Raw genomic sequence first — 24213 nt, forward strand, 5'->3', positions numbered from 1 at the left:
ATTGGCCATGCAAGGGTTTATTTTTCCACCGCACATATTGGTTATTTTGCTGTTCTTTTTGTAATCAGATTTGTTTCCTGTTTCTTTTAGAAGGCCCTCTTGTGTAATTGCCCAAAGCGTTGGCTATTGTCAATGTAACTTTCTAAACTAATTTCTTATTCTTCCACAGTCTGTCTCACTTGCAGCGGACCACGTCCACCTATTCTCCTTGGTATGTACAACCGGTCAACATCACTTTGTGGATGTAATGCATGATGCATAGTCATTAAGTTTCTAGTTTTGCTGTCCAATTTGTCCAGTTCCTCTTTTGTCCAATCTATTATGCTGCCAGCTGTGTATCAAATCATTGGTATAGCCAAGAATTCATTGCGCTAATTGTGTTTAATCTATTTAGTTTTGTTTTCAGAATATTTCTTACTTTTCTGATGTATTCTGCTGCTGCTGTTGTTGTTTAATTTTCGAGTGGAGAATATCACTGTACTATGAGAGTTCTTCCCCAGTCATCTGGAATTCGACCTTCCGACCAAGCCTTCTGAAATATGCAGTGCAGCCACTGTAAAACCTTTATTAATTTCACTACATCCTCAATGGTGGGCAATCTGCTGCCATTCCTAATAGCCAATAGTGTCTCTTTTCTATAATCATTCTTTGTCTTGATCACAACAGAGAAGAACACTTTTGTATTTCCATTGGCATGATTGGTTACTCTCTTCTCATACTGCACCTTTTCTTTCCTAAGTAAGCTTATTTGCTTTGCTATTTTATACCTTTTACATTAAAACTTATCTTTCCACATTGCATGCTTAATTTCACCATTAATCTATGTCTTATTTCGTGCTTACATTAGTGAATTGCCTATGCCAGTTGTTTTAACCAGTTTATTATTATTATACATAACATTTGCTTGAAGTTCGAAGACGCATCTCAGCAGACCACATTAGTGCAGTGACAGCGACATTTGCCTTTTGGTTGAAAGGACCTGGGTTTCGATTTCTATTTTGGATAAGACCTTTATATAAACTTTTCAGTAGACGATAAATTATCTGATCATATACGAATGGAAGGGTTTTCCTCCAGGAAATTAGGTTTTGTCATCGCGCGAAATACGCAAGCGAGCTGACATTATGCAGTTAACTGACATAACAGAATATATGAAATTTTCAGAATATAATGAAACAGCTCACAGCATAAGCTGTTTCAGTAGATTCAACCAAATACTTATTTTGCAGCTTATCACTGTCCTATTATTGTTGAAAGCTCACTACATTTCCATAATTCCAGCTTTATTATTCCACATATATTCATTTTGTTTACTCTTTTAAGCGAGTAAAGATTGAATTGTGCGTAACTCTCAGTTACCTTAAGAGTGTTGGTTTATGGAGATTTTGATATTAGTGAGTTGTTCGAGTGACGGTTATTTTCATTTCTTCGAGCCAAGTCCAGTAAAATAGTTGTGTTATACATTTTGAATTTGCTGCATTTCTTTTTTTTATTTTTATTTTTGGTGAGAAATAATTCAGAGGTCGGTCGATTTCTTTATACCAAACGTTAGAAGTATGGAAAGAAATCACATTGATGAATCAGATTTCGACCAAGTATATAATAAGATACCTCAAATAACCACAATTACCATCATCTGTGTTGACTGGTAATTGGCAGATGCTTTCAGATCCATCTCTTGAACTTAATGTAGAGAATATTATAAGAATTACGCAACAATTAATAAATAACCCATCCATTTCCAGATACACTTCAAGAACAAGATCCAACTCACGATGACGAAATTCAAGGAATCAAAAAAAAAAAAAAAAAAGGAGAAAAGAAAAGAAAAGGAAAGTTTCTCTCCTCAGAGATACATACAACTTCATGGAGTCTGACAACAACACAAATCCCAAGAAAGAATACCCCAGAATTCTTCGGGCAAAGGAGTAACTGGATGGCTGTAGCTGCATCAATCAAGACCGTGAATATCGCCTTCACAAAAGCCACAAATATGGATGAAGGAATGCGTATTCTACACAAGGCAGTTACAGTTACTAGGAACTTACCAAATTCCTGGATAATAACTACTTAGCATATCACACATTCGCCTTAAACAGTGAAAAGAAAATCTGAAGTTTGTGCTGCGATGAGTAACTGAGTCTATCTCAATAGAAAAAATTACAACGGATCTTCAAAACAAAGGCTTTAGCCTATCAAAGTCAACTGCATGTACAAAGCAAACAAAATTCCATATCCTTTATTATTGGTTGAAATCAATAAAGTTCAAAAACATATATAATTTTGAAACAGTCTGTAACCTGGTTATAAAAACAGTTCCCTAAAACATAAACCTACCATTACGCAATGTCATAGGTCCCAACGGTTTGGCCATGACCAACGTTGTTGCAAAGCGGAGTGTAGATGTTAAAACTGTGGAGAACGTCATGCAATTCCCTGCTGTAAAAAACCCCAAGAACACAGCCAGCAAAATGTGCTAACTGTGGAGGACCACATCTCCACCAACTCCAGAGGCTGCCCTTCTTAACCAAATATCTAAAGCTATGCGTAACATTGCAAAACATCCACTGCCTGAAACAGATACTCTCGATCAAGCTGTACTCCCGTCTGAATATAATAACCAAAAAAACATACGCGGAAATAGCAATCCCCAAAACAAGATTAACACGACCTAACTTCCAACATATAAGCAAGTCCAACAACAACAACAACACTACATGTGTGGCAAATATAATAGGGGAAATGCTGATTGATTTAGCAGAACCAGCCCCACTCAAGAATGTAAAGAAATTATTCTGAAACATACTCAGATAATGCTCTCTGCATTTCTCAACGGCTAGCCAAATGAGAAGACTTGAGTCCCTAAAGATTATCAGCTGGAAGGTAAACTTGAACGACAAAATTATCGAATTTCAAGAATTTGCCGCACAAAATCAGTCAGACATCATCCTCATCAATGAAATCCATTTTCGTCCGTCCGATAAACCCGGAATAAGGAACTATACATTATATATCGTAAAGATAAACTGAATGCCAGAGGCGGAGGCAACGCCATATTCACCAAAAGAGACATAATCCATAACGAAACTGCTGTCCTTCCCACTATAAACCTCGAAACTACTGAAATGGAAAACTGGCAACTCAAACAGCCTTAAAATCTTCTCAGCATATAAATCTCCAACTCAAAATACTTCATTGAATCAGATCTGGAAGAAGTATAAAGCACTAGGAAAATAGTAATAATCGCTGAGAATCTGAACACTAAGCACAAATCTGGAACAGCAGATTACTCAACAATAACGGCAAAATTCTGAAGACATTCGTTGTCACGAGGAACATAGCAGTGGTTAACGAATAACATTTTTGGCATAAAGCGTAAACAAAATGCTTTTCGTACTCCCAGCTATCTGATAGGGAAACGGTGAGTGGAAAAATTTATGAGCCAATTGCTCGCCCTGAGCGGGTTTGAAGATTAGACATCCGAATTGGGATTTAAGATGGCTTTTGGTATTTTGTGTTTGAAGTAATCTGCTGCGTCGTAATTTGCTGCAGAGAATTAAGTCTGTTTAGGATTCTTTTGTCTTGTGGTGGGCGGGTATTGTGAACCTTTTTCTGGCCTTATTTTTCTCCTTGATCAGGTTCATATCTTCTGGCAAGTGTTTGGGCCTGAGGGTAGTTGTAGAAGTAATGACTGCTGTAAAGGCTGTGTTAATTTGTTGAGTCAGATCTTTAATAGCTGTTTCAATTTCTTTGGATTTTATAAGCGGAACGAAACCAATATGTTTCGGTAGTACTTTGGTCAACCTTTCCCATGATATGAATGTGCGCGCGTGTGTGTGTGTGTGTGTGTGTGTGGCGGGAGAGACAGTTTTCCTTGGTTTCCCAACTGTAGCAGTATTGTGATCAGATGAAAATTGGTTTTTCATCTGATTTAGTGTCATTAAACTGTACTGGAGTCTCACATTCTGCAGCACGACTATGTCCAAGGCATCAGCCCTGCCATACGTATTATGATGGGTAGGTTCAGTGGGACCTGCCACAACCGCATTGTTGGATCCTGTGTAGTTAGCAAGTATGTGTCCATTTTTATTGGTTGTTCGACTGTTCCAGGCGGGATGTTTAGCGTTTAAGTCACCGGCAATGATGACAGGCTCTCTGATGCCTCAGATGGCGTCCAAATCTGACGACAGTAATGATTTTAGTGGAGGATTGTATGCTGCATAGATTTTTAGTCTACTAACCGAGCTCGTAAGAACCTCTATACCTGTAACCTCTAGATTAGTAGCGGTTGGGATATTTACAGAGTAATGACTGATGTAATTCTTGATGATCTCAGATGAGTTTCATTTATCAAAGCTACATGATGTCTTGGAGTTCATGGGTGGACTCTTGGAGCTCCAAGATCTTATTTCTGAGGCCGTTCGCATTTCCACGCAGTAATATGTAGTGAGTCAGGATTTAGTTTATTCCTATTCATGAGTGAGCGCTGTGATGATGGTTTGTGAATCCTTTAGGAATCTGTTAGTAGAGGATGATGAGGGACTGGATCTGCTAAAGTCTAGTAGCATATTTGCCAGAGAAGAGGTGATAATAGCTGTCAGGGTTATCCGCATATGTCCTTGTCTGTCGTTGAGTTGTTCTTTTGAAGGCCTCTGGCTGCGGCAGATGGGCTTCTGACAATTTTTGCTGGTCTTTGAGAGGATGTGAAGCTGAGTCCTCTGCCATGGATCTACTGGTGGAGAAAGAGTGTCTGTCTGTCTGTCTCCGATCGTCTGTTTTTCGGGTTTTGAATGCAACCCCTATAGTTGGCTGTGTGACAGCCACCGCAGCTGGCACATTTAGCCGGGGTTTGTGCAGATATTGGTTGGGTGGCTGTTCCCACATTTTAGACATTTAAACTCAGCCTTACACGTTATCTGGGCGTGGCCAAATTTTTGACATCTGTGGCACTGACCTGTTGAAGCCCTTTTCCTTAGGGGTTCTGGGCTGATTTTCAGTCCGCAGATGGACGTCAGGTCATATATATGTTTGTAAGGTTGACTGATCTCTACTAATACTAGTGGCATCAGAGTCTTGTCTTTTTTGGTCATTCTGCTGATCTCAATGGGTCCTGATGGTGTAGATCAGCAGTCACGTCTTCTGTGGATACGTCTTCAGACATTCCTCTGAGCATTACATTCAAAGTTTTCTCTGAACTAAGTGAGAAGATGTGATATGAATGCCTCTGGCATTCATTTGACCCGTGAGTCGGTAGTCCATCATTGTGGCGGGCTGAATCTTCATGCCGTCAGTGACATTTTTTTGAGTAGTTATAAGAGGTCTGTAGATTGGACATGGTAGCCCTTAGAGACATCCATTTTTTTTCACGCTGAATAATCGGAAGTATCTTTTCTCTAGTGGATGTAGGGGAATCCGAAACAGGACCGTCTTCTTCCATTCCACCCTCTTTTGGTGGTTCTGAGACTGTGGTTTTGCGCTTCTTAAGCGAGAAAACCTCCGTGAAGCCCGAGGGGGCGGAGATCACCAAGTCCTGCTTTTTTACGTGCTAGAGCATTTGTCATCGTCATCCCCGACATAGAGTATAGATTAAGTTCAACTTTTTTGAGGATCTTTTTTAGTATATTTATGGCTAGTCCTCTGTCCAGTGACTCTACCAGGGCGTCAGCGTCAATCTCATTCATACCGAGAGAACAAGGCGCGAAATCACTGCTTAAGATCGTGGATCCTTGAGTCTGCATAGATATCCTGTAGTCTCAATCAGTGGTCTACTCGCAAAGAGAATCCTGCAGCTGCAAAAGACTGCAAGCAAAACCAAGCGTTAGAAAAACGAGCCAAGCAACAGTAATTTATAATCATCATCATCATCATCATCAAATTCCTGCCATGTATGCTCAAGGGGTGTACAGGATATGACAGTACTACACGAAAAAATTACATCATTTCTAACTTCCTATCTACAATTTTCCTACAAATCAGTCTGTTATTTGTCAAGACTCCAACATTATCAGATCTTATATTTCAATCGTCTAAGGCACTTTGTACTGTATCAATCCACCTATATCTTGGTATTCCTCTGGGTCTTTTTCCTGCCAACCTGGCAGAGAACACTTGTTTTGCTAATCTTTCCTTTCCCATTCTATTTAAGTGACCATACCACCTGAGATTAGCTCTGCTAACGCATTCCTGGATGCTGACAATGTCAAGTTCTTTCTTAATATCCTCATTTTTAATATGATATTGCCATTGATGCCATCTGTTCACACCTCTAATCTTTCTCAGGACTCTCATATCTGCTGTCTCTAGTCTTTGGTTAAGTGTTTTACTTCTGACCCAGCTCTCAGATCCATAAGTTAAAACTGGTTTGAACATTGTCTTGTATACAGCTAATTTAGTGTTCCGACTAATTTCTCTCTTTTTCCATATGAATTTATTCAATTGACTTCCCACCATACCAGCTTTGCTGATTCTGTTGTCTATTTCTATATTTAATTTACCATCTTCGGTAAAAATCGTGCCTAAGTAGCTGAAATGTTTTACTTGTTCCACAGGTTCTCCATTCACAACACAGTTGACATTTTCAATGATTCTGCCTATTTTCATTGTCTTTGTCTTTTTATTGCTGACCTTCATACCATATCTATTACAACAGCTATTCAATTTAGTTATATAATCTTGCAAACTTGTAGCGGATTTATTTAGAAGTATAACATCATTCGCATAAAGCAAAGAGCTGACATTATCATCTCCAATTTTGATATCAGGTTTAATACCACTGTCCTTCATAATGTGATCCATATAGATAATGAATAACAGATGGGATAATGTACATCCTTGTCTCACACCAGATTTAACATTAAACCATCTTCTTGTACTTCCTTCAATTCTAACTGCTGACGTACAACTCAAATAAAGACTAAGTATTGCTTGATATAATGCCCCATTGACACCATATAACTGCAGCGTATTGAATAGCTTCTCTCTTGGCACCTTGTCATATGCCTTTTCCAAATCGACAAAACTTAAATACAGATCTTTGTTATATTCCCATGCTTTCTCAACTATTTGTCGTAAAGTGAAGATCTGATCCTGACAGCCTCTATTTGGCCTGAATCCAGCTTGTTCTTCACCAAGCTTTTCTTCCACAATTCTTCTCAACCGTTTCTCAAGTATACTTGCATAGATCTTGCCAGGAACACTCATTAGGGAAATACCTCTGTAATTCTCACTTTCAGTTTTATTTCCCTTTTTATATATGGGTACTATGAGAGCTCTACTCCAATCATCGGGAATTTGTCCCTCTGCCCAGGCTTTCTGAACTATGCAGTGCAGCCACTGTAAGACTCTTATACCACCATAGTTCAGCATTTCTGGTCGAATATCATCTACTCTTGCTACCTTTCCACATTTCAAGCCTTTGATGGCTTTTTCTACTTCAAGTATGGATATGTATTCCTGACTGCATGCCTGGTCAGTGTTTTTTATCACTGTGCTGTTATCACTGCTTGTTTCATTTAACAGTTTTTCAAAGTAATTACTCCATACTTCAAGGATATCTTTTTCTCCTGATTTCATGTCACCTTTATCATCTCTAATCTTTTACAGCACTCTTTCCTCCATTCCTAAGCTTCAACAACCTCCAGAATATTTTGCCACCTTCTTGATATTTATTTTCTATATTCTTGCCAAAGTCCTCCCACGACTTTTGTTTAGCTAGTTTTACACACCGTTTAGCTTTCTTACATTTGTCTCTGTATTCTGTAAGAGTAAAAGCTGACTTATTTGACAGGAACTTTTGATATGTTTTCTTCTTTTCCTGCACTGCCTCTTTAACTTCCTGTGTCCACCAGGGAGTTCTGATTTTTTTATCCTTGCACACAACCTCACCACATGCCTCTCTGGCAGAATCAATCAATGTTTTCTTCAGAGTTTGCCACTGAATCTCCAAGGTTTGATTCCTGTTCTCAAACTCTTTCATTTTCTTTCAATAATCTTTCTATATTTTAGTCTACAGTTCACATCTGAGAGCTGCTCAACTTTTATTCGCTTTAAAACTTTCTTACATGTTATTCTTTTCAATATGAAATTCAATTTTATCCTGCTCAAGACTAAATAGTGATCACTTCCAATTTCAAATCCTCTGTACACTCTGGTGTCCTGCACCAGGGAGAAAACATCACTATCAACAATAACATTGTCAATGAGACTTTTCTTATTTCTAGCCTCTTCTCTCCATGTGAATTTGTGCACATTTTTATGTTGGAACATGGTGTTAGTAATAACCAGTCCATGTCCTGAGCAGAAATCCAACAGATATTTGGCATTATTATTAGTTTTGCTCTTTTCTCCAAAATTTCCCAAAATATTTTTGCATGTCTCACAATCATTTCCTACTCTGCTATTTAGATCCCCAACAAGCACCAACATTTCCTTTTTCATTGTGTCAGTTGCTTTTTCTAAAGCGTCAAAAAATTCCTCCATTTCTACCTTAGTAGAACCTTCTGTGGGACCATGGGCACAAATAAGTCTCATTGTCCAGTTCCCCATTCTCATATTTGCCCATATTACTCTACTTGAGACTGACTGCCATTCAAGAAGATTAGCCTCTTATTTTGTGTTGAATACTATGTGTACTCATTCTTTTCCTTGATTGTCATTGCCTGAATATAACATTTTGTATTTATTGCTCAGAAAGATCTCACCAGTTTTGGTCTTTTTTGTTTCAGTCACCCCTATTATGTCGATCTGGTACTTATCTAATTCCTCAGCTAGCTCCATTTCTTTGCCATTCAGGCTTCTTACGTTGATAGTACCGATCTTTAACTCTGGTGATGTTGGGTTGGGGTTTGTTTTCAGATTTGTTCCAGTAGCTGACTTTTCAGTGTTCGCCCTGATTCCCTGGCGAAAACAACGCGGGCATTGTTTAACCAGGCGACGCCCCAGCCGGCATGAAATGTTGTCATGTTGTACCATCATTTTTTATTTTGGCTTAACCAATAAGAATACAATTTGATCGGCTAAATCCCAAATTGCCAGCCCATCCTCGTTTGTTTAGTATCAAAGTAGATACCCAACAGGGTGCACCACAAGAAGGTGAGGATTGGAGATTAGGTCAGAAGCCCTGGTCGGTTCTCCGCATTCCTTTAAAGGTTATGTGGAGGTCTCCTCTCAGTTATATAGCTTTGACCCTTAAGCACCCCTGTAGTAATTTATATCTTAATAAATGGGAAAAGAGTGTCAAGAACTCACTTGGCCACAGGGTGAAAACCTAACCCCCTTAATATACCATACATCCACCACTGGTCCTAGTTTCGGGTGGGGCCTACACACCCATCAGACCTTCTGCATTTTTTATGCAGAGGGAGAGACAGTAGGTTTCAAACTGTGTTAGTTCCACTGCAATGTGAGTTTCCTGAAAAACCTTATATAAAATTCAATCAGGTACACCCTAAAACAAAACGCCCGACTACCAACACTGTCAATTGTCAATCACCTCCAAAACCAAAACCTCCATAGCAGTGGTCGGTTCCATGGAACCTACTTATTATGAACGGTGTAGGCAGCCCTGACGTACTAAACACAGCTATACTGAAAAATGTAGTATACAATTATCAGATACACAGTTAATGACCTCAGCTTAAACCATAATCCCATTTTATTACAGTTAAGCACTGCACATACTTTCATCGAATATATCACCATCGTTATTAGTTGGAATCATCTTCCCAGCTCTTCAAAAGAGTCTTGAAACAGTCCCATGCATAACTCCAACTGAAGAAATCCCAAATGTCATAAATCCTTTATAAATTCAAATACTAGTATCACTGAGTTCAGTCACCACTACGATTACATGCACATCCCCAAACTGGCCTCCCGATGATATAAAACAGCTCTCATTCGGGAGAAAAACCAATTAAGACACCGGTATCACAAAACTCTGGCCCCGAATGATCGCCAAGCATTTAACATGGCTACAAACCAGGTTTGCTATGCACTAAAATATTTCTGCAACAAACAATGGGATAAAAAAACTTCAACACCTAATACTGAAGACCAAGCTCTTTGGAAATGCATGAATGCTCCCCGAACTAACCGCTGGCTCCTTCCCCTATTAGTGGAAAAGGGGGAATTGCCTACAGTGATGCCAATAAACAGATGGTTTAGAAAAACAATGAACTCTCAACTATAAATATGTACATTTAATCTTCATAGTAAAAATCTACAGTCGCGTATGTACAGAAATCACAGCACTAAACTCGTATCACCAGTCAAATTGCACCAAATCATTGGGAAACTGTACCATAAAGGCAACTGGACTAGCGGGATCTCTAACAAACTACTCAAACTCCCACCTCACACCCAAAGGCATCATGCATCTTGTAGCCATTATAAATGCAACATTGTGGCTCAATTACTTTCCTACACACTGGAAAATAACAGATCCATTTCTAATTCCCAAATCAGGAAAAGAAATGCCCTCAAAATCACCACTCCATTAGCTTGCTTTCTAGTATAAATAAAGTCGCAGAACGCATAGTCCTCTTGAGACTTCAAGAAGCGGAGGAAAAAGCTCGGAGGTGAAAAATTCCGATTCAGAAAAGGGCATTCTACAACACAGCAGATCTACAAAATTGTTGAATATATCAACCAAGGATTGCAATGGCGACAGCACTCCCATGTTATCTCTTTAGACTTGGCCAAAGCGTTTGACAAGATTTGGCACTGTGGTCTAATTTATAATCTATTTCAAGCAAAATTCACATTTTACTCATCAAATCCTATCTTAATAACTAAAATTTCAAAGTAAAAATAAACTAAATGAAATCTCCATCAAGAGTCCCCTAAGGCACTCTGCTGTCTCCCTTACTTTTCTCCACCTATATTGCAGACTTTCCTAAAATGCTTCCCACTATCCCTGCTCTGTATGCAGATGATAGCCACAGCTAGACCACTTCAAGAAACTCCAAATCGCAACCAATATACTTGGAAAGTGATTCGCAAGATGGTAAATCTCCATCAGTCCAGAAAAAAAGCTCTTAGTACTCTTCACTAGAAGATTAGCAAATCGACTAGAAACTGTGCATATGTTCAACAAACCTATACCGTGGCAAACCTCAGCTAAATACCTAGTTGAGATTTGCCAGGGTTTAATATTATCGGTCAGCTCTATCCCCTCTTGAACAGAAAAAAGTTACCTAAATATGAACAACAAGATTTTGCTTTACAGAACTATGATAAGACTTCTCCTAACTTACGCCTCACCAGTCTGGGGGACATGCTTCTTAAAGTGATATCAAGAAGCTACAAATAATCCAAAGTAAATGCTTCAGAATGGCACTGAACATTCCTCGGTTTATCAGGAATAACCAGCTGCATCGCGACGCCAAGATACCAGACATGTGATCTTTCCTAAAAACCACTGCTGGAATGTTTTTTACAACTACCGACAGCCACTACAACCGACTAATATGTAAAGCTGCTAATTACAACCGTAGCGATTATTCTAAATACAGAAGACCTAAATCCATTCTAGAAGACATATTATTATTATTATTATTATTACGTGACACCTCCAAGGAGTCCAAAGACTCATCAAGGGAGGACACCTACCCTATAATTCTCCGTCTCCACCAGCCAATCCATCAACTACAGCGAACCTCATCATCTACCCCGACGCCATCAACTGCCTACCACCACCACCACTAGTATTTCCACAGATAATTACAAACATCCATGCTCACAGTGGGATTCTAACTGGCAGCCTTTTGGCTGGAGAGCAGATACACTATTCACTCAGTCAACCAGGCTAGCACATCATCAGCAATCGCCAAAAGCTCACAAGGAGTGGGTCGAATGCGCATCCACCACCACCTCCCATTCAAAGCAGCTATTACAGATGCAGGGATTAAGAGTCGAAGACTCAGTCTATTCAAGAAAGAAGCAAACAGTCTAAGCTAGTAAATACATCATGGCTGTTCTCACTAATCAGTCGCAATGTTGATGTTAGTTCATACTGTAAGAATATCGCGAAATTCAACCTGAAGCCTATCGTTGCTGCCTAAGTAGTTATCCCTGACTGCAGAAATCCACTCTTTGATTCCGTATGTTATCTTCTCTTTCCAATCCATATGTCAATAATTAAAAATCCTTCATTAGGATCGTCTTCTTTGCCAATGAATTTGTACAACTTTCTGCTACTTTCTATTCTGTAGTTCTATTAGATATCCTATATATATCTTCAGAGTAACTCTGTTCAAAAGTACTTTTTTTCTATAAGTAACGGTTTATGCATCCAGTATAAATCTTTGCAATGCTGTTTTATTCAAATTAAGTGGATATTGAATCCAACATTATTTCAAAGCCGAACAGAGAAACTACAAGAGTTTCATGCCGAAAATAGATAGAAACTATAAAAGTTTCGGCGGATCCAAGCATAAGCAGACCTTTTCATGACAGGGGCAACTCGTAGTAAAGGTGGGTTAAACTCTGATCACTATCCTTAGTATTTTCCCATAATGTAAAACACATATCCTAGGAGATGTATTACTATTACTATTATTATTACTATTATTACGGGCAACTCCAGGGAGTCATTGGACTCATCGAGGGAGGCCCCAAATCATATTCATCACAACTATTTGACATTCATACAGTATCTATCATACCTCGCCTTAAACTCATTCACTGTCACAGCATCCACCACAGACTCAGGGAGCGCATTCCACTCATTCACTACTCTAAAAGTAAAGAACCCAGCTCTAACACCTTTACTAACCACACTTTTGCCCAGTTTCCATGGATGTCCCCTAGTCCTCCCACAACCAGCTCTGTTCTCAAAAATATCTTCTGAATCAATTTTATAGAAACCCTTCAGTAATTTGAATGTCTCAATCATATCTCCCCTCCTCCGCCTATCAACCAATTTTTGCAACCCACAAATCCTCAACCTGTTCTCATACGGTTCATTCCACAGACCTGCTATCATCTTGGTCACTCGCCTCTGGATCCTCTCCACCTGCTCCCCATCAAGAAGAAACCTAGGTGACCAAATCTGAGCACAGTAGTCTAGATGGGGTCTTATCAAGGCTCGATACAGAGGAACAATAACCTGCTTGTCTCTGCTTGTCATCGTATTCTTCAGCAACCAAGTGATTTGATGAGCTGTTTTGGTCACTTTTGCAATGTGTCCCCTAAATTTCAATTCCTTATCTACCAACACTCCTAAATCTCGTGCCTCATCAATTTCCTGGAGCACGGTTCCACCAATGCAGTAAACTGCCGCCAATCTTTTCACCCCAAAATGCATAACCTTACACTTTGCCACAAATGTTGTTATATATTATATAAGTATGATGTTATATATTATGGGGGGGGATAAAATACTAGTACTAAGGAATCCACCTTTACTACGAGTTGCCCCTGTCATGAAAAGGTTTGCTTACGCTTGGATCCACCGAAATTTTTATAGTTTCTATCTATTTTCGGCATGAAACTCTTGCAGTTTCTCTGAAACTCTTGTAGTTTCTCTATTCGGCTTTGAAATAATGTTGGATTCAATATCCACTTAATTTGAATCATTTTGCATCGCCGAAGTGAAGCCTTTTGGCTCCCTATTTCAGTAATCTTTGCAATGCTATAATTCTGCTGTTCAAACTTTGACGGAAACTTGGTCAAAATACGTTTATAGCCAATAGCATAGCGCCCAGTAAGCGTAGACTTTAAAACGTCATTTTCGTCTTGCTGGAAGTGTTAGTCATGAGATGTATTGCTGGTGGGAAAATGTGATGTGAATCATACGAAATGAAAGTGGCGGATTTTCTTAGTTTAGTTGCTCCTGAATTTTCATTTAATAATTATGTGTGCATGTGAATACGCGTATTTTGCTACATACTGTTGATGATATGAAGTCTTCTATATGTGATATTTGAAGAAATAAAGATATTGTTGACACGAAGTCGGTGGAAGGTTTTGGGAACAGCTGTTTTGAAGAATTCACGTTGGCTGAGTTGCAATGGATGTAAACATCCTCACACCGATACAAAAAAATGTGAGTACCATTTTGGGTTCTAATGAAGGCAGCAGTTATATATCGTAGTTGAAGTATAGGGCTTGATATCTTATAATCTTGAAATATGCCAAGAAATTATGCTTTCGTGGGCGAGCATTTATTAAGCACTGCATCTCTTAATTCTACCGTCCCCCCCCCCCCCCTCCCTCTCTCCTTTTGAGCGTTTCTTTCATTTTCTATTTTGTTGCATAATTCTTTTTCAGTTTTCGAGTACATTATGTGGTGTTTGCGGTTGTTAAAGGTTGACACGTTTGTAGATTTCGGGCCTTTTTTTCCTCGTCTCCTAGTATGTGTAGGAGTGATGAAAATCTGCTAATATTGCCCAGTTAAGTAATTGGCCCTCCCCTCAACTATATAGATATACGGACAGTATCATGTCTATAAATAAATTTATTCTCTTACTAACACTATCGATTCATATAATGCTATTTTCTTATTAAATCTGATCGATGTTCAACTGCAGTTTCATCATATATCCGGTATGTCACAAGCAACTGCAGGTAAAGTTGTAAAGAAAATCTACTTCAATTATTGCGTTAGCAAAGTGCTCTCAAAAATTTGCAACTTCATATAGTATTAATTGATATACACATACTGAGACCAGAGGACGTTTTTTGCTGTTTCAGTTAGGACAATATTTTTAAATGATTTTTGTTTTTAACAAACATTGTCTTCTTCCTATCACGGATATTAGGCCTAGTGGCCTGTTCCGGTCTCATGCCATCGCTTTCCTGAACTTCAGATTCCGCATTTTTCCATTTATGTATAGTATTTTTTTGGAGTACTTAATTGGTTTTATATTCAGGTATTGTAAAATTTCTTCATTTGTTTTATGGCCCCTGTGGGTATATCCACCGTTTTTTTGAAAAAATTCATTTCTGCTGTTTTGAATCTGTTTTTTATTTTTTATGCTCCAGTTTTCACTTCCATATAATAAAGTTGGTTTAGACAGGTTATTACATATTCTGATGTGTTTTTTTATCAGGGATGGCTTAAACATGTCTACTTTAACAAAATTTAATATTTTAATGTCTTTTTTTCATCTTCATATGTTAAGTCTCAGGTATTTGAAAGTATTTACTTTCTAATATTTTATTCTGTATCACTATTTTACTTGATGGGTTTTCTCCTTTGAATGCTATTAATTTTGTCTTTACTTATGCTCATATATTATTATGATATGCTCATATATTATTAAATATTAATATGATTCACTTTGGGAAGAAGAGATCACAACTGTATACTATATTGATGGATTTGAGCTGCAGGAAACTGATGAGGCCAAGGATTTCGGGATGGTTGTGTATAGAAAAATTATTTTTCCTCTAAATAAGACTCTAATAAGGTCATATCTCGATTACTGTGCATAGATCTGGTCACTTGGATTTCGTGGGGGAGATGTGGTGGAGATGGTCCACAGGCCAGTGACAAAGATTGTTACAGATCTATGGAATGCACCCTATTAGAGTAGATTGGCAGCTTGTGTGCTTCAAAAACTAGTTGATAGGCAAAAAGAGGAGACATGACAGAAGCCTGTAAGTTATTAAAGGGGATTTATAGGATTGAAATTGAAGACTTTTGTCAGTACATGAGGAAGAGGATGAGGGATCGTCCATGGAAATTGTGTAACAGCATGGTTAGCCAGGGTGTGAGGACTACATTTTTTTGCCTGGGGAATGGTGAGCAGGTGGAACGGCTTGCCACAGGTGGTTATCAATGCTTCATCAGTGAATGAGTTTAAGGAGAGAGATAAGTAGTATGTGAATAACAGATCTTCCATGATGAGTCTTCTGAATCCATGGAGATACCCATATAATAACATGTTAGTCTGAAATTTCATTTAATGATTTTACTGATCATTATTACTAATACACTTTTATCATCTGCAAATCATAGTGTCTGTCTTTATTTATGGGTTTATTTGGATACCAAATGGGTTAAGCTGTTTCAAGATTGTTTTTATAATTTTATATATATATGCGTGTATGTATAATTTTTTAACTTGGGGATATTGTATATTAGGATATACAGTATCCCCAAGTTAAAAAATTTATTACATCTATATCTCCTACAGAGATTTTTATTAAAAATAAAAACACCTTGTTGCAACTTCTATAAGTAAAGTTGATAAGGCTCCATATTACTATAACCTTGGTATTTAGGGTCTAGCTACTCACTGAGGAGACCTCAAAAAAGGTTGAAACCGGTCTGGGTAGTGACCCCACCCATAATGTAGCGCAGTATACATCTTCTAGTGAGATGTGCTTTACATTATGGGAAAATACTAAGAATAGTGATCAGAGCTTTACCCACCTTTACAATGAGTTGCCCTGGTGTTGCACCATCTTTAGACTTGAACTTTGTTTCGGGTGCAAACTTAATTGTTTGCATACTTGGGATTAGGAGTTAAAATAGCCAAGTTTATAAAATAGCTTGGTTATCCTAATATATATATATATATATATATATATATATATATATATATATATATAAATTTATTATTAAGAGAGAGACATCTAGAAAGTCAGGGACTCATCATGGGAGGCCGCATATTACATGCACCAACTGTCATACTTTATTCTTGAATTCATTCACACTGCTTGCACACACCATATCCAATGGCAATCCATTCAAATCACACACTACTCTGTGAGAAAAACCTAGCCCTCACCCCTTTTTAGCAGCATTCATTCATTCATTCTCAACTTCCAAGGATGCACTCTTGTCCTTTCCTCACCCTCCACAAGAAAAATTCCATCAACTAAAATCCTGTATGACCTTTTCAGCAGTATCTACGTCTCAATCACATCGCCTTTCTTTCTCCTGTTTGCTAGTGTCTGCAGGCTACAAATTCTCAATCTGTCTTCATAATCAGTATTTCACAATCCTGATATCATTTTTAACACTCTCTCTCTCCACTGTAACAGAATCGCAATGAAAACCAAGAGACCAGACCTGTGCACAATAGTTAAAGTGAGGTCTTATCAAGGCCTTGTAAAGAGGCAAAATGACATCCTTATCTTTACATGTCAAAGTTTGTTTCTGACCTGGTTGGCCAATTGGTTAGCATATCCGCTCTCAAGCCAAAAAGCTGCAGGTTTGAATCCCACCATAGGCATGGATGTTTGTGATTGTCTGTGGACATACTAGTGGTGGTGTGCAGTAGATGGCGTTGGCGTAGATGATGTTTGCTGTAGTTGGATTGGGTGGTGGAGATGGAGAGTTGTAGAGTAGGTGCCATCCCTTAATGAGCCTTTGGACTCCCTGGAGGTGTCATGTAATAATAATTCCAATTATCTTTTGAGTTGTATTTGCAATCTTTGCTGCATGGCTCCTGAACTTCAACATTATTATCTACTAACATCCTTAGCGTGATCAGTTTCTTCTAGCATAATCCAACTAATATAATACAACATTGGATATCTAATCTCACCAAAGTGCATGACTTTACATTTATTAGCATTGAACTGACAGCCATTTTCCGATACAAACAATTCTGGCCTATTCAAAACATTCTGCAAGTACTGCATATCAGCAGCATTCCTGATTACTCTACCTATCTTTGCATCATCTGCAAGTAGCTGTATGTCACTTGTTACATCCTTCCCAATATCATTAATGTATAGATTGAATAACAGTGGACTAAGGACTAATCCTTGTGGTACACCACTGGTTGCATTTAATCTTGCAGATTCACATTCCCCATATACCACTTCTTGATATCTGTCAGTCAGCCATCCTCTTATCCACGCAAATACAGTGGAACCTTGGTTGTGAAATGACTTTCATCTCGAACAAATTGGTTCCCGAACATATTTTCTGAACAAAAAATGCACCGGTTTCCGAACAGAATTTCAGTTCCTGAACAGGCAAACCGGCAAACACGTGCTCAGCTGGCTGAAACTGAAACTCCCTTTAGGAACGAATTATGTTCGACAACCGAGGTTGCACTGTATTTTATAATATAAATCCATATTCTCCAATTTATGCAACAGTCTTCCTTGCTACATTCTGTCAAAAACCTTAGCAAAATCCATGGTGTATCCAATCCCCTTGGCTAGTTCAGGTGTAACATTATTATAGAATGTGAGCAAGTTGCTGAAGCATGACCTTCTCTTAGTAAGCCCATGCTATTCATTGCAAAGTAGGAATTCACTATCAACCCATTTCTGAATGCTATCCCTAACCAATTTTTCTAAAATCTTCACCACTACTCCTGAGATACTAATTGGTCGATAGTTGGATACATCAGTCTTGCCCTATCCTTGTGCAATGTGATTATCATACATTCTTTCCATTCCTGCAGAATCTTCAGTGTTCTGAGACTCAAATTATATAGCCCAGTCAAAGGAATATCCAGTTTAGCTGAACACTCTTTTAGCACCTGTGCTGATATTCCTTCATTCCCTATTGCTGAATTCTTATTAAGCTTGTGCAACAGTTCTAATACAGCTAACAGCTCTTCATACACACCTGAGGTTTTCTTCAGAAGAGGTAGCATTGAATTCAATGATGGATACACCAGGTTGATAGCTTTTAGCACTATGGGTACCCATTAGTTGAACAACCTCTTCTGCATTCAGAAGAATCATTCTTTCACATTCATTATTTTTTTTTTTACCTTGCAACATATCTATAGAAGTCTTGTGGGTTTCTTTTGCTTGCAGAGCAAGTTTCTTTTTGTTCTCAAACCTTGCTTTCCTACAAGAGTTGACTATTCTAGCCTGCTGCTTATAATTTTCATAATGGACATCATCCTTACGCACACGGTATTCCTTCCACATTATCCATTTCTTACAGATCTCTTGCTTAATAAGATTACACATCCACTAGACTTGTATCCTATTTATGCTTTGAAATCTCGGGACCCATTCTGATATTGCATTATATATAGTGGCTAATGACTTCACATGAATTGCATTAGTAACCCATAATGCAATGCACATATCCTGACAGACATATATAATGTTTATCAGGACATTATACATATCCTGAATGTATAATGTCCAGACATTATACATGACTGATGTATCGAAATCCAACTGATTTCGATCTTTGAGGCCGCCTCATCAGTGGGACTCAGATCCAGAAGTGATATCAAGATTTAAGTCATATTTCCATATACAAGTAACCCAGTAGTGCTAAGGCAATTGAGCTTATGCCAGCAAAGGTTGATCGGTTGGTAGAACCTCTGCTACTGATGACTCCAGGCAGAAAGTTAAGCAAGTTTGAGCGTGGTTAATAGTTGGAAGGGTCAATTGTTCGATGCTGTTGGCACACTCTCCCTTGATGAGTCTTTAGACTCCCTGGAGGTGTCACATAATAATAGTCATTAGGGCAACTCGTATATAGAGGCTGTCATGAAGTTACTTCACGCACAAACTTTGTTTGCTTACCATTGGATTAAGGATGAAACCAAGAATATAATTTCTTGGCATCTTTAATTTAAGTATCTTTTTAAAAGCTTCCCATGCACTGTTGATATTCTTCCCATCCAGCAACCGATACCATGCTGCTGAACTCAGTATACTCCTCAGTTGGTCATAATTTCCTGCTTTATAGTTCAGCGTATTATCTTTTCTGACTCGAACATTCATAAACTTAGTCACTTCCCAAGTGAGTATTGCATGATCATTGTCACCAACTGGAGGCAGAATAGTTTCGTCTTTAACTGAAACACTCTCTGACACTATAATCAAATCTAACACTCTTTGATCTCGAGTTCCTTCTGTCACATGATGCTTGAGGAAGTTGTTTCGTAGAAACTGAGAGACAACTTCCTCAAAGACAACTTGAGGAAGTTGTCTCTCAGTTTCACTCTTTTCAAGAGATTTTACTGCTACCTTATCGATATTTGAATAATTAAAGTCTCCCATTGTTTCTCTATTTAGTGATGCAGTTCTTCATCACTAGCAACTGATCCACCAGGTCTGTAACAACACTCTACTATGTGATTCATCTTGTTAGATTTCACCTCACACCAGAAGGCTTCAAATTCACTGCAACATGAAATTCTGTTATTAGTTCTACAATCATAGTTCTCAACACTAACTAGATGTCATCCAATATCATTAGCAGCATGCCCTTTCCTTTCTTATGCTGTCATTCCTTCCAAAAAATACAATATATATATTGTATATATAACGTGTGTGTGTGTGTGGAAGTTATGGATTACATCCTTGTTTCTCTTGAGATGTCTTTTACAGGGGAATTCATCCACAAGAGATTGGTTAATCTGGAAGTTGTCTCGTAGCATTATGTGCAATAGGGTGGGAGGTACACCCTATTGCACACAATGCTCATCCATCTGTGCTATAAACTGATTCAACATGTCTACATTCACAACACACTCAGGCAATGCATTCCACTCTCTGTGCAAAGAACCTGCTGCTTACACCCTCCTTATTTAGTTTCCAGCGATGTCCTCTTGTTCTACCCCCATCTCCCATTCATTGAAAAATCTCTTCCATGTCAATGTGATAATAACCCTTGACTAGCTTATGTCTCAGTCATATCCTCCTCTTATTCACGAGGTTTTGCAACTTACATTCTCTCAGTCTGTCCTTGTACTCCACATTCCAAAGACCACTGACCACCTTTGTGAATCTTCTTTGAACCCTTTTCAATATATCCTCGTCACCATGAAAACCTGGTGACCAAATCTGTGCACAGTAATCTTGAGGCCTGGTCAATTCCTTATACAATGGCATCATAAGTTCTCTATTTCTGCATGTCAGGGTGCTCCATATCATTGCCATTATCCAGTGTGATGTCTCCACAACTTATGCAATGTGGCCCCTGAATTTCAAGTCCTTGTCCACCATCACCCCTAGATCAATCATTTTCTCTACTTCCTTTAGAACTGCAGTTCCACCTACCTGGAGGTGTCTATTAATAATAATAATTTTACACTTGCCTTTTGGACTTCAGAATACATTCACATATTGATGCTGTTATGTATTTCTTTGTCAGTTTCCATGCAGCATTTATTTCCTTATTGCTCAACTCCTTGTTCCATGTTATAGCTCCAAGCTGTCTCCTAAGCTTGTCATAATCAGAAGCCTTATAATTCCACATATATCCTTTCTTCACAAAAGTCTGCATATGGCTAGCCACAGCTCAGGTGATCACTTCATGATGACTTTATCAAACTGGAGAAAAGTGTGAAACCTCTCTCACAATTACATCCTCTGATGAAATGATCAGATTAGGAACTCTTGACCTCGCATGCCCTCCTTCATGTGCTGCCTGAGATAGTATCTCTCAAGTTCATTTTCCTTATTTCCAAATACTATCTCTTCATTCCAATCTATATCACCATAATTAAAATCACTCATAATAATTACCTTTCCTTTTGTTCACTAATCCAAATTGTTTTATACATTTCTTCATCATCATCCTCCACATTCCCAGGCCTATAGCAACATCCAACTAAGAATGTCTTCCTGTCAATCTCCACATTACACCACACTGCCTCATAGCTATTGCCACTATTTCCCTCTTTCATGTCTACCTTATGTGGACATAATTCCCCTGCTATCATCAGCAGCACTTCCTCCCACCTCCTTTGTCCTTCCTACATGCATAGTTTATTCACAGTATGATACAAAGGGAAAAGAGATTTATATTAAAAATTAAATATTGCAAATTATGGTCTTCAAAGTCTCTCTATCTTGAGCTAACTGGTAGATGTCAGATGGAGTTTTGCAGTTCAGCTTACTGATGGTTTCACATATGTATTACCAAAATTGTTTGCATGGTCTTCCTCTACTGCGTTTGCCATCTTCTGTTTTGTACAGGATGAGGGATTTCAAAAAGGGTGAGACTTCAGGATGTCTGAGTTGATTCCTAAGCCATCTGAGTTGTTTTTTTGACTATACTGACAAGTGATTCTTGCTTAGCCAGATTTAGAACAGCAGAGTTAGTGACACGGTCCATCCAGGTGTATCCAAGGGTCAGTCTGAGCCATGTAGTTCCAAAGGAGTTAATTAGATCTGTAGTTTTTTTTGGTGTTTATCGTCCAGGTTTGAGAACCATCCAAGAAGTTGGATCTACTGGTTGCATGGTATAGTCTTAATTTTGTCTTTAATGATACTAATGATGATTTCCAGATGGGGCAGAGTTTGTTATGGAAGACTAGAGCCAGCTGTTTAAGTTTTCTGATATCATTTTCTGTATTGCTGATGTACGATCCATGGTATTAAAAGTCCTTTCTAAGGTCTTATCTTTTAAAGGTTTGTCCTTCCTATCCTTGCAGAAAATACTGTTTCCTTCCATTTCTATTCCTGTTAGAATATCATCTTCATTCATCCATGTTTCACTTATTCCAATGATTTTGGATGAATAAACTCAATCAATGAAACCATTTTATCTCCCTTTTTTTTCTTGTTTATGTTTATACATTTCTTGAATAGACTATAAGGGCTAGTTTAAGTATATTTAGATGAGTTAATATTTTAAATTTTACAGACAATTTTTGTGTGTTAATTTTATCAAAGGTGATGTTTCTTTTTGACATTCTTTTTGATTAATAATTTTAAACTAAAATTTAAGTCTATGCAAGATCAGCCTTTTCAGAATCAATTCTGTTATTCTAGCAGTTTGTCTTTAAAATACTGTTTTTAGTTTATCATTGGGACTTGATAATATATCACTGCGTATTCTGAAGGAATGTGCCAGGGAATTGACACCTGCCTTGACATATTTTTTTAATATGAGTCTTGCACCATATTCTGAAGGAATGTGCCAGGGAATTGACACCTGCCTTGACATATTTTTTTAATATGAGTCTTGCACTTGGTCAAGTTCCTAAGGAGGGCAAGATTGTTCCACTTCATGAAGGAGGTGATCGAACTCGAGCATCAAACTATAGGCCTATCTGTGTGTCAGGTGTTAAGTTGTTGGAGAAGCTTGTGAGAACTAGGATCCAGAGTTGGGTTGACAACAATGGTAAATTTGCTAAAGGGAGGTCATGTTTTAGTAATCTATTTACTTATTACAATAAAGTGATTGCTTCTTTGCACAGAGGAGAAGGATGCACAGTAATATACTTGGATTTTGCAAAGGCTTTTGATAGAGTATCTCATGATAAGTTGACAGTCAAACTAGAGCAGATGGGGTTGGATATTAGATTAGTGCATTGGATTGGAGACTGGCTATCTGATAGGTATCAACAAGTTGTGTATGGGGGGTGCGATATCCAAGAAAAGGAAAGTCACTAGTGGAGTGCCTCAGGGATCTGTTTTAGGGCCATTACTGTTTAACTTGTATATTAATGATATTGGTGAAGATTTGGATGGAGATATTTAGTTGTTTGCAGATGATGCAAAGTTGGGATGAATCATAAAGAGTAGTGAAGATGTTGTGGCCTTACAAGAAGACTTGAATAAATTGAGTGATTGGGCACGGAAATGGGGATGTGAGCTCATTGTTGCAAAATGTAAGTTTTTAAAATTTGGAAAACAAAGATGGGATGCAGAATTTATGCTTGTTGAGAATATATTGTTGGAAGTAGAGAAAATAAGAGATCTGGGGATGAAAGTGGATAAGGATCTAAAATTTAGGGGACACATCGCCAAAATTGTGAAGACAACATAAAGACTTCTGGGAATGATGCAGAGGACACTGGCGTGTAGAAGTAGGGAAATTCTTGTTCCGTTGTATAAGGCTTTGATTAGGCCACACATAGACTACTGTGCCCAGATTTGGTCACCGGGTTTTCAAAAGGATGAAGAGATGTTGGAATGGGTCCAAAGGCGACTGACTAAGGTAGTTTCTGACCTCTGGAATGTCGAGTATGAGGAAAGATTGAGAAGATGTAATTTGCAGAGTTTGGTGGACAGGAGGAAGAGGGGAGTATGATAAAGACGTACGAGTTGGTAAGGGGGTGTTATAGGATCAATGGTGGAGAAGTTCTACAGAGAATAGTGGGAGATCAGGGGAGAACCAGAGGTCATCCCTGGAAACTGTATAAAGAGGGTGTGAGTAGGGGAGTGAGAGACAGGTTTTTTTCTTGCGAAGTTGTGAATGATTGGAATGCCTTGCCTGAGAGTGTGGTGTCTACAAAGAGTTTGAATGTGTTTAAGACATGGTATGATGAGATGTGTGATAAAAGGACCTCCCAGATGAGTCTTTGACTCCATGAGGTC

General features: G+C 38.3%; 1 protein-coding gene across 1 annotated transcript in view; it reads left to right on the top strand.

The window, feature by feature from the left end:
• The first annotated feature begins 13762 nt into the window (after nucleotides 1–13762).
• The window catches only part of LOC150092936 (uncharacterized), a 96072-nt gene continuing 85621 nt past the window's right edge, over nucleotides 13763–24213 (top strand). Inside the window, exon 1 of the mRNA XM_090413396.1 lies at nucleotides 13763–14044. The gene's annotated coding sequence lies outside the window, so the exon portion shown is untranslated. The remainder of the gene's footprint in view (nucleotides 14045–24213) is intronic.

Source organism: Typopeltis vanoorti, chromosome 24 (genome assembly GCF_054136105.1).
Source record: "Typopeltis vanoorti isolate ZY-2024b chromosome 24, IOZ_Tvanoo_1.0, whole genome shotgun sequence".
Lineage (NCBI taxonomy): Eukaryota > Metazoa > Arthropoda > Arachnida > Uropygi > Thelyphonidae > Typopeltis > Typopeltis vanoorti.